We start from the raw sequence: 5,968 nt of genomic DNA, 5'->3' as shown, positions 1-5,968 counted from the left end.
AAAAATGACATTTCCTCAACTGGGTTGCTGCTCTAGGTTTACATAACTTACACGATCGAATGTCCAAAACCTGACTGGACTTAGGTACTTCAGTTTGTTTTTTTTTAAGTGATTTTAGTTTCAAGCCTCAGCGTTTTCTTGTTTTGTTATGTACAAAGTTGGTTTGAATTCTGCTTTTTATTTTTATTGGAAATTTCGATATAAATATTTCTTCTTCCGTATGAATGTACGCGCTAAATTGATGAAGCCGAAATTGTGAATGATTATTTTAATGTGTTCGAAGCGGAAAAATGCATATGAATGCAAAATTACTTTTGAGTTTTGAGTTCTTTTCAACAACCTTGTCACTTACGCGCTAAAGAAATTGTTCAATGTTAAATGTCAAACTGCGTTTATATATGTATGTGTGAATTTATAATTCTTCCTCTCACTAGCGTTCTCGCCTATCAATGGAGTTGCAGGAATATGTATGTATCGTATTCTTGCTCAATGCAGTGTTTATAAGTGTTTAATTAGTGCGTATTTTCCGTTCTCAAGAATGCATCTATCATGCCAAAATTTGAAGAAGAGAAAAAATCTATCTATCTCCAGAGTTTCTAGTCTAAATAGTTTTTTTTTTGTAAAAGAGACAAGTTCTGTTTTTTTTTCTGCCATTGCCTACTACCGTGATCGAGATTATTGCAGCAGTCAAAACAATCAACGGAAAGTGACAGTTCATGTAAAACGAAACGATCGAAATGATTCAACAGATCATCAGACTTTCTATTCAAATTTCTCTCCTGGGTTTGGTTGCATTTGTTGTAGTTTTTTTTTCGGTAAAATGTAGTTTTTGACCGCAAATTAGTGATTTTTATATATTGTTTGACATTTGATGAAACGTGATGATCAATTATCGATCATTTTTTGTTTCACTGGTTTTGGTGTTTGTTTACATTTTTTCTATAGTCATCAGTATGGCATTGATTTAATGTTTCATTTCTATTAAAGCTTCTGTCAATACTTTCAGCATCTGTAACCGTTGCTATGTAAATCTTATCTATTCTCTGTGAGTGCTTTGATTAAAGTTGAATGATGTGGGAAAGAAACTCTTTTTAAGTGTTTGTGTGCTTTTGGATTTTAGTGTGTTTCTAGGACTAAGACTATGTTTGGAAAGTGTTTTGTCAACTTTACAAATTGTTGAGTAAAGCAACAAACCGTGCATAAAGTTCTTCAAGTTGGTTGGTAAGTTGCAGATGTCAAAGTTGTTTTGGCGTGAGAAGTTACTTTTCCTCCTAATATCACAAACTAGTTGCTTCATTTCTATACTGTCAGTTTCCCATAAGTGTGTAGTTGTGTGTAATATAAAAGTGAAAAGTGTCAGTGTTGCTAGTTTCATTTTCCGTGTCTGTATACTATTTTCGAATTAAGCCGAGAAAAAGACTTTAAGGACAATAGTGGCTTGTTTCTCATTTTGTAAGAAGTTTTAAGATTTTCACATTTCTACTCTACGAAAGAAATGGAAAGAAATCCACTACCATCTGCTTTATGTTCTACATTTTTTGAAAGAGGGACAATTATACCACTTGAACATGTTTGTTTTTTATGTAGCCTTTCTATAAGATTCTTTTTCCTGCAGTTGGTCTTTATCTATATAAATTCTTGAATTATCACCAACTACCGCAATCAGTGAACTCTCTGTGTTCACTTAAATATGTCAATTTCTATTCTATTATTTCTCTATAATTTGTCACTACATGCGATTAACGCAAATTGTTCAATTATTTTTTTTTTAGAAAATTTGGACGTTTTTCTGCTTTTGTGTAACTTTTTTCTCTATTATTTTCGCTGCATTCAGTTTAAACGATTGATAGTCTGATTTTGTGTTTCATTTGAAAATATGAAAAAAAGCAAACATAAAAAAAATAAAAGAAAATAGCAATACATCATGTGAAACAAAATCTCCTCAAATCAGCACCTGTCTACTTTAAAGTTAGAATGGCAATCACGGATGGGAATTGGACTTTTTGACCTCCAACCAGAGCGTACCAAGAGCGTAAAACAAAACTGACCAAACATCAGCGTCGTCGTAGACTCCCCCTTCTATCCTCCTCCACGAATGACTTATCGAACTCTTTTGATCACAGACGCTGGCTGACAGGTGAGCCGAAATTATACCATATCTACCTATGTATACGGTGCAATCAGTAGCAACAACACTGTCTATCGCCAGTGCGTAAGCCTGCTGCCGAGGGAGGTCTCCCAATGTGGTTTTTTGGTCTTTAGAAGGCGAAAACGAATCGACGGCAGACCACGCGAATGTCCGTCCAGAGCAGAGATGCCAGATATACAGATTTTTCTGTATTTTACAGATTTTTGACCTTTCATACAGACAGAATACAGAGTACAGAAAAATACAGATTTTTAAAATAAGATACAGATTTCTCCAGAAAGCATGAAATTTGAAGTTTTTTTCAATAAATGTTATGAAAATTTTATGAATTGATGTTGAAACTTTAAAGAGTTTAAAAAATAAGTACCAGTAAAAATTGAAAACCGTCAAAAAGAAGTACATTCATTTAGAGTTTCTATAGAAATTTAGGACACTCGGTGTTATTTATATCCTCAAATACGGTGTTACTGAAAAATCTGTATTTATACAGATTTTTGATAAAATAATCTGGCATCTCTGGTCCAGAGAAAGATCTGAACGAACGCCGAATGGCGTAAACGGTAGTTAGAGTAAGCGCTTGGCTTCCTAAGGAGGGGTGACTGATTTCTGAGCACATTCATCGTGTCTGGTTTGGTACCGGTGGTGAAGGTCAAATTGCGCGTTTTGTCTTAGATGGTGTTGAAGCAGTCATAAAATCATGAAAAAAATATCGGTTATGATCGATACGTCTGAAACATTGGCTCAATAGAGAGAAAAAAAATAGAAACAGTTATCATTGACAAGGTGCTCCAGCTTGAAAAGGTGGTATAGCATTTTTTCTGTTAGAGGTTGTCTTGTCTATTGTCATTTTTTGCTTTATATTAGCTGAAATTCCAACGGGGGCTTGATTCCCAGCCTTGTGTTATGAATGCATTTCAACGGTAATTACCTGAAATATTTTTGTAAAATTTTCCATAAAAGCTTGTTATTGGAAATTCAATAATTATTTCTAACGACATGTTTTCTAACTGCAGGAATAACAATTGAATTGTGTATGTTTAAACGTGTTTGAAATATCAAACGCGATAGTTTATCAATCATTGTTTTATACCAGATTCTTCACCCAGTGCTGAGAGAAAATCTTCAGTTGAGGTTTGAGAGAAAACTTAACTTCAAATTAAACGTTTCTATTCAAATAAATAAGACTTGCATAAGCTGTTACGATTTTCAAAGAATAGAGACCATATTATAAATATAGCACATTACACGCCAAATTATACTATCACTCCACTTTTAATTCGCTTTAAAAGTGTGATAAAAGGGCCCAATTGCCTCGGATCGTCTTGATGCCTTCAATGCACTTATTCTTTGACTTATAAGGAATAAGTGCATCGAAGACCCCAATTTTATCCAACGTGGTCATGCACTGCAAAATCACACTTTGAAGGCGTGTGCACACTACTGTGTCAGCCCAAATTGGGGTGCTGCCAGTAATACATACCTAGCATCTTCAAGGTTCTTCCTTCCGAGACCACATCCTCGACGGGCAGATCAAAATGCAGTCGCGAGCCAGTGCAGTGAGTGGTTGCTAATATTTTCAAAAACGATCATCTGACCGATACATTTGCCATTTGTTTTGCACAGAGTAAGCGTGTAAGGATGTGCCAATCAATTTTGTGCTCATGGAAGTATACACATTTAGATTGGTTGTTGAATTCGACTCAACCTTACCAATTGTTACGCATTTAAGCAATGAATTTATTTATGAGGAAGCAAAAATGACCGATAGTCGGAATTCGCCATTTCATTCAAGAAATGGTTAGTTTTTCATGTAATATTTGTATAGCTTTCAAAAATTGGCAATAAATATAAAAATCTAAGATAGGAACAGTAGCGCCATTGAGGTTCCTCCAACAGACTCACTTATTTTTTTTTTTCAATATTTATGCGCGCTCATACGAAAAACTTCCTTTCTAATATTGACTTTTTTGTTTGCGCTCCCAGTCGTAAAAAGCAGCTTTGTGATTTTGGAAGGGCGGAAGAGCCTTTTATTAGCTGCCTCATAATTATACGAACAGTATCTAGGCCATTTTTAAAATGCTGACATTTCATAAATTGTCAGAAAAATCATCTTCTTCATACTGCGTATTTTTATTCTACCCTCCTGAATATTATACAATTACCTGGATTAATTTTCATATCAGCCTGTGCACATTGGTCAGACTCCATACAAAGGGGCGGCCAAAACTTTCAAAAAACGAAATTGATATTTTCAAACTTTATTTCACCTTATAACAAAGTTAATGTATTGTAGATTTATGATTCTTAATTAAAAGCATACCAGCTTTTGTATTTCAATAACGTTTTCACCGCCAAAGTGGCCTAAGTCATAAAATAGAAAAATGAATCATTCGAAAAAAGTAAAATAATAATATTTTGAGAATGGAATATATGTTTTATGTTATCCAGCATATGGAAGCTTGTTATTGGGCTGTTTGAATGCACGAATGGTACAATATTAATATGTCACAAAACTTTTCAAATTTTCATATATTGTACTTTACGATTTTTGATAATTTTTAAGTTGAAAAACGGTTCGTGTCGTCACGTGTCGCCGCAATTTCGAATAGTACATCTTAAACAAGGGCTGCATAAAATTTTTTAAATATTTTGCAGAAATTTGCAGTTTTTCAAATTAGAGCTATTTAAAAAAAGTCATGTTTCTTCATATATTTTACGCTATTTTTCCATTTGTGACTGAAATACAATTTATCTTCCCACATTTTTCACACGTTTTGAACAAACTTGATTGGGTTTGATCGAAAGTTGATCATTGATTTAAATTTAAATTGATTTTCTAACAAAAAACGCAGAAAATGTGGTGCTTACTGGTTTTTATCATTTTTGAAATTATTGAGGTTACGTAATGTTTGAATATTCCTTTTTAAACACTAAAAATACTATATAACATATCTAGACAATCTATAACTTCGATTAAACACATAAAAAGAGTTTTGGCCGAACTTTAGCTTTTTCGGACCATTGTGCTGTGGTCTTAAAAATAAAGTGTTAAAAATTTATATTTTTTGCACAATCTATAAATATTGTTAAATCCCCTTCTAAAATAAAAAAAAATGCGTCCCCATGAATATAGGGTGATGGTTCCCTCAGTAATCACGTGGCTCCCATTTTCATCCTACTCAAAACAAAAGATTTAAGCGCTGTTTGTTTGGTTTCTTATTAATAAATTTTTTGTTAGAAATGACAAACTGAATCAATCGGTGCCGTAATCGTTTGTTTTGGAGTAGGATGAATATGGAAGCGTGAGATTACTAATGCAACTCAGACCCTAGAAATTTTCATATTTCTTAACAAGATTTTCAGCCCCGGGAGACCCTAGAGAAAAAAATAAAATTAGATATTTTTTTTTCTTTTTTTAGACCCTCGAAAAAAATATCTTTTTTTTTATTTTTTACCCTCACACGTAAAGAAATTCTATGATACTGAGAGTTCTTCCAAGAGTTGGGTAAGAAATCTGTTTAGATAAAAAATCAACGATTCTTTTAGAAATTCATTCCAGGAATTCTTCATATAGAAAATATTCAAGGATTACCCCACAAATTCCCCCATAAATTCCACTACGGGAACGTTAAGAAGATCTCACGATAATTTATTCCGATTCCTTCAGAAATATTTTGATTTCCTAAAAAAAAAAAATTACGAAAGATGTATTTAGAAAATCATCAATGTCCTTAGAAACTTCTCAAGTGTTCCTTCAGAAAATCTTCCAACATTTTTGTTTTAAGAAATTCTGCCAGAAAAACCTTCGGAGAATTCTCT

The sequence above is a fragment of the Aedes albopictus genome, chromosome 2, assembly GCF_035046485.1.
Source record: "Aedes albopictus strain Foshan chromosome 2, AalbF5, whole genome shotgun sequence".
Taxonomy (NCBI): domain Eukaryota; kingdom Metazoa; phylum Arthropoda; class Insecta; order Diptera; family Culicidae; genus Aedes; species Aedes albopictus.
Note: the sequence above shows the minus strand (reverse complement) of the source record.